The sequence below is a fragment of the Podarcis melisellensis genome (assembly GCF_964234715.1).
Source record: "Podarcis melisellensis genome assembly, chromosome: 9".
Taxonomy (NCBI): domain Eukaryota; kingdom Metazoa; phylum Chordata; class Lepidosauria; order Squamata; family Lacertidae; genus Podarcis; species Podarcis melisellensis.
The window spans coordinates 13,849,180-13,859,478 of NC_138541.1; the positions used below are offsets into that span (position 1 = coordinate 13,849,180).

A 10,299-nucleotide genomic window follows, 5' to 3' on the forward strand; every position below is an offset into this window, starting at 1 on the left:
AGTTTCTTTCATATTTGTTTGAAGAAATTCAATATATCACACTTTATTGGGATTTCCTTCTGCTAATCAAGACATAGCATTCTTATGAAGTTCCCAATTACCAAACAGAATCGATTTCAAAAGTCAGCTTCAGAAGAAACAAAAATACCTTAAACTAAATTAAAACCATGGGCACCCCACTTTTACCGAAGGTAGCTGGAAGAAGAGTTGGCAACAGCAGTCCTAGTCTTCCCCATGTGCATATTGCTGTTCCCCTCCCCAAGCATTCAAACAATTTATAGAAGCCATTAATCTTCTAGCTACCCACTAAAAAGGATTATACATAAAAATACACAAATACAGAATATTCATCTAAAGGATTATATATAAAAATACACAAATACAGAATATTCATCTATCTTACATCTCTAGCACCTTCCTTTTTAATGTATCCCAAAATAGAATTTCTGTTTAATCATCCAATGTCACCTTTCCCACTCATTTTCTTTCCTGCATATGTTTCCTTCATCTAAGGAGAACTATAAATCAGACACAACTGCAAATCCTTGAAGCAGTTTTCATTTACCATCACCTTCAGTTACAGACAAAGACAGAAATTATTCCTTCTATACCATTAACGAGTCTGTCTGCACCTCCAGCACCTGCTATCTATAAAGAAGCAAAACACATACATTTGAATAAGGATTAAAAAGTGCCCATGGAATGTTTTTTTCAGGGGGGAAACCTCACATATTCATCTAGGAAAAAAACCCTCACAAAGTGTAGTGATAGAAATTACTCTTCAAGCAGAATTGCAAATTTCAGCTGGTCCATTACTTTTTTCTTACTTATCATGTAACCCTGAAATTATATGTTAGGTTCTTATAGACTATAAGCATGTATGCATATTCTCGAGTGATGACCCCCACTACCAGGGCACAAGTTGTTTTTATTTGATCATATCAATTAGATACTCTTTTCTCTGAGTTATATTTAGTTTCCATAGTTTACACCAGAAACAGATGTTAAGTAGCATGCTAATACCCAGGTCCCCCTGTATCATAAAAAGGTTTACACTTTCCAGACTTCAGGTATGGAGGCTGATCGAAGGACAGGTTACATATTTTTGTTACACCAGCAATTTCACAGTTAAGTTTGTGGTTTTTAAATTTGTCAATAAGGCCTAAAATTTAGACTTTATCCGCTTGCCTCAGATCTTCAAACACTTTCTGAGAAAGCTAGTTCTGGACAAGGATCTGCCCTACATATCCTGCAGTGCAGGCAGATACAAAGAATTCATTCAGCTTCTCTGTAGTATCCTATAGCACACCTATGTGACCCCTTGTCCTCCAAGGGAGTCTTAATGATATGCAGAACTGTACTCGCTCTGATAATTTATAGATTCTGTAAAAGCGGCACAAAAAGTGCTCTGCTGACTCTCTTAAAAACTGAATTAGGTCACATACATACATAATTTTAAGCGTATTCCATCTTTCCACAGTTCCACAACAGGGCTTCCAGGACTCACAGCCAACTTGCAGAACATTTTTGGAATTTCCGTAATGAAGTAATGATTACTTAACACTGAAACACTGTACATGTAGATTCAATTCTCTATTCTCTATACAACTTAAGGACTGTACAAAGTAACTTTTTAAAGTACTGAGGGAGTGAGCCAGAGGTACTAAGCTAAAAATGTAAAAAGTCAAAGGGGTTCGTACACTTGTTTTGTTTACATGCGTGAACATGAATTATTGTAAAGATGCTTACTTGCTAACCACTAGCCCTTCCCCCACTATTTTTAAAATTGGCCCCTCTTTTTATAGAGGTGTTCAATGGGGCATACTTTAAATATTCATAATTAATATTTAGAAGGAATGTATACCAAGGACCATGCTGGTATTCTAAGTCCAAAGCAATGATCTTATCCTAAAAAGGTGCTCAACTCTGCAAACAGTTATACCAAAGAGAAGCCAAATACAAATTTATCCAGAAATCTGATTGAATGAACAAGACTGTAAACAGCTTCTTGTCCTGTTTCAAGAACTGAAAGAGCTTAAAGGAGCATAATGGTGTTTCTAGTCATATTGCATTTATTTATAAACTGCATTTTCCACATATACATTGTGTTCAAAGCAATTCTTAGACAAAACCACAACAAATAAGAATACGCTACAAAGTCTTCTTCTTCTTCTTTGGCGATCACTCGTAGCCGAGTAAGATTGTCTTCCATAAACATGGTTTTAACAATGAGTCCATAAGGGACTGTGGAGGCCAATTCTGGACCCACACGTCCTTCCACAGTGTGGACATTGGTTCCCAGGCGGGAGGTGATCACGGTGTGGATTTGCCAAGCGTGCCTTCCTCTTAGAACGTTTCTCCCTTGCGTTCTGAGTTCAAGTGTCTTCAAAATCCATGACACCTTTGGTAAAGGCTGTTCTCCAACTGGAGCACTTGCAGGCCAGTGTTTCCCAGTTGTCAGTGTTTATACTACATTTTTTTAGATTTGCCTTGAGACAGTCTTTAAACCTCTTTTGCTGACCACCAGCATTACGCTTTCCATTTTTAAGTTCAGAATAGAGTAGTTGCTTTGGAAGACGACCATCAGGCATCCACACAACATGACCAGTACAACAAAGTTGATGTTGAAGAATCATTGCTTCAACACTGGTGATCTTTGCTTCATCCAGTACACTGATATTAGTTTGCCTGTCTTCCCGAGTGATGTGTAATATTAATTGGAGCATATTAAAAGTTTGAGCAAGAACCATACCAACAGATTAGATAATATCCAATATCAATGCTACAATTATACCCATAGTAAGGAATTCATTCCACAGTTCCACACTAACAAAACTGAACTTCCTTTAGCTGCTAAAGTGTAAGTACAGTGGTACCTCAGGTTAAGAACTTAATTCGTTCTGGAGGCCTGTTCTTAACCTGAAACTGTTCTTAACCTGAAGCACCACTTTAGATAATGGGGCCTCCTGCTGCCGCTGCGCCACCGCTGTACGATTTCTGTTCTCATCTTGAAGCAAAATTCTTAACCCGAGGTAATATTTCTGGGTTAGGGGAGTCTGTAACCTGAAGCGTATGTATCACTGTATACTATATCACTGCACTGTACATAAAACAGCCAACATGTTCCAACTAGCGCCACACTCAAATCCCCTTTCAGTGGGATTTGAACACTAGCTTCAAAATAATATACTACACACTTTGCATCAATTCCTGTCCCAACCCTTGATATCCTGATTAGCATATGTGCTACATAAGAAAGTCTAAAAACAACAACAACATGGGGGGGACTAGTTGAAAAAATGAAGAGGGATATGAAGAATTGTTCTGGGATGCATTCAAAGAACTGTATTCAAATTTGGCATCTGTTCACCCCATTCTAATTTTAATGCAGAGAGCTACAGGTGCAACTCTGGGGCCATGCATACCCCCTCCCACAGTCAATATAAATATGAATGAAAATTTGGACATAGCATAGAAGTGGTCCTATCTGAGCTCTCAAGTTCTCTCTTTCTGCCATGAAAAACAAAAAGAATTCCTTCCAGTAGCACCTTAAAAAGGTTGCCATGAAAAAGCAACACTTATCTGTGTAGATCTTGCCCATGTCGCTTCTCATTAAAGGTTATTTCTTCATTTTCAAATATATGTAATGGCACCAGATTCTGAGGTAGCTAAAATAGTGATTATGACACAAAGCATCTTCAGAGAACACTTTCTTAAAGTTGTCAGTCTCCATTAATGGGGAGCGGGGAAGGGGGAAAGAAAGACTGAACTTAGCATACTTTGGTAAAAGTATAGCTAGGGCAACCAAACACAGATTATTTCATAAACTGTGGTGTGGTTTTCCACTGTAAATTATTTGCTTAGAAATCACAATTTGGTCATGGAAATAAAGCAACAAACATCATGTGGCTCTGTGAGCAGTGCCAAGAACCTTAAACAGCAGAGTTTAAACAAAATAGCCTTTATCACTGAACTAATCATTAGCAAATGCGGAAAGCTGCAACCAAATGCCTGCAGGTTCATCCAACAGCAGTGCACAGACACCTCTTGCCTGCATCATTTCTTTCCAGATTTCTTTTACAACCCAGTGGTGTCAATGTCACAATTATTCCTGAGACAGAAATGAGGAGGAGGGAGAAGGTGGATGCTAAATTAAAAGAATGGAGAAAAGCAAGGGTCTTATGCCAAACTATTCATCTTCCTCTATCAATGTGTGCAATTTCAATCTTTATATGTAAACAGAAATTAGTCACATGCCCAACACTCACTGCCCAAAAAGAAGTGACATTTATAGCAGAAGATCTGAGAACAAACTGTCAGAAAGTCAGACACAATTATATTCAAGTGTCAGAGGAAATTCTGTTTAAAGCAATGAAGTTCACAACTGTACAGGTAAAGACTGCAGTTCTGCAAAAGTTTAGTGCTCTGAAGTTACAATCACATGTGTTTATGCATGGAATTAAGTATCACCGGCGCCAGCACCATCATGGCAGAAAAACATTGATCCAAGTTATGGAGTCTAACAGGTCCATACAAGGCATGCCCACCAAACCATTCACCCCAAATTAAAACTGACATTAGTTTCTATTGCTTGCACTGTAAAGACAAAACACTAATCCAGCACTTGTCAGAGCCACCATAGCACAAAAACATGGATCCTGGTCACAGAACTTCATGCTAATGGATCCTCATGATTTCCCCAAGGAATCCCTCTAAAACCACAATCAAAGCACAGTTTATATCTGTGTCCACAGATGTGCTCTGTGGTATGGGGGTGGGGGGAATCCCATGTAACAAACATAAAAATCAATGAGGATCCCTGTGTAAGGTGAGGTTTTCTTTACCGCTGTAAACACTGTTCCAACACTATCCACAGAAATCAATGCCAACTTTATTCAGTTGGTGGCTTGGGGGACATGCCTTGCAAAAATAATGGGGAGCTATTAAGCATCACCCCCCCCCCAAAAAAAACACCTTTCCATCAGCTTTTTGGCTTGCCAGACAGAACAATTTCTCTCTCCTTCCCTTCCCGCTGCACTATTCTGGGAGTTCCACCCGCCACCCCAAGCCAATTTCAGGGGGCACAAGGCCATGCAGAGAGAGGAAAGGGGGAGAAGCTCCATTGTGCAATCAAGAGTCCCTTTGCCGGGCTTTCACTGACAGAGCTCATTAGATGAATCCCACGCAGGATGATTTGTTCTGTGCCATGACAGTGCTGACAAATGCTGGATCTGCAGGTTTTTTTTACAGGTCAGCCCATGAAGACGAATGTGGCCTGTTATTTGATGGTGGCCTGGGGGAAATCTCATTTAAAAATTGTGCAAGTTGCAAGGGAAACCATTCTGATCCACCTTTTATATTCTGCTTTTTCCATGCCCTGGAACAGCCATTTTCTAACTAAGATCCACAACACACACAATTCCACATGTGCCAACAGGAACAGGAAGTTTAGGGACTCCTAGTCTAATCCATCTAGAATGAAGCATGAAGAGTAAAAATTGGTGGAGGTGGGAGTAATCACTTGCATTCAGTGTTAGAAACTGAGATATGAAAGCTAGAAGCTAAATGGCACCTTAAACCTAGGTTATGGGAGCAACAACGGAATGTCTAGGCATGCTTTTTTATAACAAGAATACAAAGCTGAAAATGAATGAACTGAAGCTAGAATATTATGTTCATTCTTCACATGGTCTACTCTAGTCCTTTCCCCGCCCACCCACCTAATACTCTTAGGAGGGTCTCTTCGCCAGTCTTCAGAGAGTAGCTGGAAGTGAGGAGGCAGAAAAGCCAATGAAATTCCCTGTCGCAAAATGTGCATAGAACAATAGGAGTTTTGAACGGCGCTTGCATTACCATGTCAATATGTGCTGGCAAATACTTCCAACTTTTCACAGAACAGGCACTAAGAACTGCCTTGATATCATAAATATTTTTCTCTTCAAAACAAGAAGTTTGTAATGGTGCAACCAAGTTGAGACGTGGGACTACGTACACCCACAGGTGAATGCTGATTCCAATATAGCTACCACATGCCCCAAAGTGGGCTTTCGTATACTACAAGCTGCTACATCTATGTTACCCAGGCACTAACATACCTTGCTTGAAAAGATTCGCTTGACTTTGGTAAACAAAAACAGACTGCTAGCACCACAGTATTAGAATAAGGTGAGGAGCCACACTGTAATGATACAATAACATTTTGCATGCAGAAGGTTACAAATTCAGCTTCTAAAGATCCCCAGGGCTGCAAGATTAAAAGAATCCAAAGTAGCAGGGTTGGGAAAGACCTGTCTAAGACAAGGTAAACCAAAGGTCTGCCTTGGGGTAATGAATTGGGCGCGTAAACCTCAGCTCTGATGTTTCAAAAGTGAGTTGATGTTTTATTCCAAATTATTGTAGGGTACTACAATACAAGAATCAGAAAAAAATCAAAATATTCATACACAGAAGTATTTGTCTGTTTACTTTCTAATTCAATGTAGAGTTTAAATTATAGCCTCTTTTTATTTTTGATTATTTGCACATTAAGCCATAAACCATGAACTACTGTGAACAAGTAGTGCATATGGCCCAATTGCTTCTGTTTCACTCCTCCCCTAGCATGAGAGCAACACCCATTAAACGTGGCTTACCATGCCACGTGAACTCGGATCATGGTTTGTTTCTCCTTAAGAAAACCACAATCATCAAGCCAAGAAACAAAGCAAAATTCTGGGTTCAAATGACATGTCAAACCAAAGTCTGTGGTTTGTTGCTTTCACTTATACTGTAGGAGGAACAAAGCAGGAGCGATCAGGTAGTGTGCTCTAGCATGCTGCTTGTCTATTGCTTAAAATGATGTGCAACAGTGACCAGCTTTTCCAGCATCACTTTGGAGGGCACTCGTTGTTGTTTTTTATAGGTTACTCTCTTGTTCCTGAATGCTGGGATAGTTCCACCAATTTCATTTGCATGCACCCATGCCTATTTTACTCATCTATACTCTCAGTAGAATGGGTATCGCCAACCTGCGGCCCTCCAGATGTTTTGGCCTACAGCTCCCATGATCCATAGCTAACAGGACCAGTGGTTAGGGATGATGGGAATTGTAGTCCAAAACATCTGGAGGGCCGAAGGTTGGGGACGCCTGCAGTAGAATGTCACAGCAGCTTCTCCTCACATATCCATGAAAAAATAGATATCTGTATTTTTGTGATAGTAAACACCGAACATAAATGCTTCTTCCTACGCTGAAGCATTTAACAGTGTTGGTTAACCACCATATGTGGAACAACCCAATCCTTAAGTAGGAAGCTGCTATAGCTACAGAACATAAGAATTTCAAAACTTCCCTTGGTAATCATTTGCCACCCTAAATATAAACTTCATGCACATTTCCTGATATTTAACCAAGCCTTTCCTCTTTCAACACTATCAAGCGTAGTCAATAATGTTTTGGTGGGAAATAGTAATTTTTCATGCACTGAGCTTAGGAATATTGTCAATATATCTGCAGAAGAAGATCTATAGAGTAGATAAGCAACTTTAATTTAAGGCACATATTTTTGAGTGATGGAAACTATCATGCACAACAACATGTTTAGTAAAATCCTATGTCTGAAAGTAGTTGAGGAATAAGCATGGAGAATGTCAATTTTCAATAAATTAGCACATATGCCAAAATATGCCAGAAACCTATATCCAAAGACTGTATTATGAGCTGTATTATGGAAGACCATTCAAACATAGTTTCTCCTTTTTATTCATGCACCGAATTTTGGAAACTGCTGACTTGCTTATCACAGCCTCCAGTTCTAACCGTCAAGGATAGCAGATGCATTTCTTATCGCTACATGAGCAGCTGAAGTTCTGAAACAATTATTTATAAGAGTGAACTCTGTTGTATTTATCTCAGAGGCATGGTGAGCATGGGAATAATGTATGACTGATCTCTTTTCTTTCCAATACCAGTTATTAGCAGAGGCATGGGGGAGTGGAGTCCATCAGTCTATATACTATATACAAAAAAAATTAAAATGGAACTAAGCCAAGCAAGATTTTAAACAGAATCCTGCACTCAGGTCACTGCAGTCTACATAGGATCATGAAACATTTCAGCTAGCTTATGAAACACATACTGCAAAACAAACTTGCAGGAATCTTCTATGGATACACTTAACACACACAAACAAGTACACAATACAATTCCTAAATTCCCTCTGACCTCACTTTTTACAATATGCTATTCCAGTCATGTATATATGTATATATGCAACTCAGAATAACACGCTGTGCATCTGATGAAGTAGACTGCAGGCCATGAAAGCTTGTGCGATAGTAAATCTGTTAAGTCTTTAGGGTGCCCCAAGACTCTTTTGTTATATTTAAATCAGTAGTAAAAAAGAGAGAGAGAGAGCTGTAAACCAGGCTAAAAGAGGGGAAGGAACTCCTGAAATCTTCGGAAAGATCTCTATCAGCAATAACTGCTTCAAGATTGACAGGTTTAAAGATTAAAGATTCTCTACTATAACTAGCAGAGTCATTTATCCTAACGTAACTCAACATTGGGGTGGGGGGATCCATTACAGTTCCTAATGACTAGCCAGTCTTTCCTTGCCCCCTCAGCTACACACAAATATTCCTTCATCCTCCTGAACCAACATTAAGAGCCTTTCAGACAAATACATCTTTTATCATTTCCTACAGACCTGTCACGTAAAGCACTTTCTAAAAACAAAAACAAACCACCCCTAATGGACAGGGATGGGATGCCTTTTGTTCTTTTCCCTTCATCATACCGCAGGGCACAGAAGGTTGGGAGAGATTTAAAAGTGGGGTGGGGGGAGCCCTGTATTTCCTGTTTCTGTTCGTTCTGCTTGCCCATCTTTTTCCCCATATCCCTTCCCAGCAGCTAAAAGGAACAAAACCCATTAACAAAGGTAAAGACAGCACACTGGGGTGCGGGGGAGAGAGAGAAACAGAGGGATTTATTTATTTTTTAAGGCAATCACTGCAGGGCCAGGAAGAGGACAAGCTGCCAGCGTTTCCGTGGGCCCTTCTGTCCCTCTCCCAGAAAGCAGAAGCAGCTTCCAGAGACAAGGGGGTGGGGTGGGGTAGTGGGTGTTGCAACCTGCCCGCATAGGTTAAAGTGAAGGCAAGTAATAATAATAATAATAATAATAATAATAATAATAATAATAATAATAATTTATTTATTTATACCCCGCCCATCTGGCTGGGCTTCCCCAGCCACTCTGGGTGGCTTCCAAAAATATATATTAAAATACTATTTAGCCGCCTCAAACATTAAAAGCTTCTCTAAACAGGGCTGCCTTCAGATGTCTTCTAAAAGTCTGGTAGTTGTTGCGATTCATTTATTTACCTCTCACATACAAAACACCTTTTGCTGGAGAAAACAAGGCCCACAATCCCATGCAGATCCCAAAACCTGGAGCAAAAAGGGGGGGACACACAAAAAATCTGGGGTAAAGGAGGGGGAAGATAAGAGAAAACTACCAGCCCAGACCGAAGCAAACCATTGGAAAGAAATAATAATAATCAGGAAGTCTGGGCTTTCGTCGCCAGGAAGAAAAGAGATTCCTGCTGCTCCTGAATATTGCAGCCTAGGATAAACATGCACAGATAAAAAAAAACGAGCTAAAGCAATGCGGGTAACTGTCCGCCACCCCCCTTTCAAATCGAGGCGCAGGGGGAAAGAGGGTGGGGGGTGCGGGGAAAGCGACGTATAGCCAAAAGCCAGCAAGGAGGGGGGGGGTAGCAAACGGCTTCTGCTGCAGCATCCCTGGCCGGGGAGGCGGAGGAGAGCTCGGAGCCGCCGTTGCGGCCTAGGAAGGAGAGCTGGGAGGGGGAGAGAAGGGAAGGAAGAGGGAGGGAGGGAAGCCGGGGGAGTGGAGAGAGACACCCCCCAAGTGTCCTCGGGAGTCGAAGGGTGACAGAAAATGGGGGTGGGAAAGGGGGGAGCTGAGGTTAATGCCCAGAGCTCCGTTTGCTCACCGGGGTGGTCGCTGCGAGGTTGGAGACGCGTCCGGGATCCGCCCCACCGGCGAGGGCTTTGGGAAAGAGGGCTTGCAGTTTTTCTGAAAAAGGGTGAAATGATAATAATAACAGCAACGACGAGGCTGGGAGGGAGGGAGGGGCGGCCGTCCGCCTCCTCCTCCTCCTCCTTTCCTTCTCTTTTCCTTTATTCCTACGGCGAGGCTGCAGCCCAGGCGGGGAGAGGAGGGGAGGTGGGCTTCAAGGCAGCGCCGCCCGCCGTCGGGCTCCCCTCAGCCGGCAGCTCCCAGCGCCGCTTCCCGCTTC

General features: G+C 41.3%; 1 protein-coding gene across 1 annotated transcript in view; it reads right to left on the bottom strand.

Moving 5' to 3' along the window:
* The window catches only part of WDFY3 (WD repeat and FYVE domain containing 3), a 128,707-nt gene extending 118,609 nt beyond the window's left edge, over window positions 1-10,098 (bottom strand). The window contains exon 1 of the mRNA XM_081924725.1: window positions 9,994-10,098. The gene's annotated coding sequence lies outside the window, so the exon portion shown is untranslated. The remainder of the gene's footprint in view (window positions 1-9,993) is intronic.
* Between the last annotated feature and the right edge of the window lie 201 nt (window positions 10,099-10,299).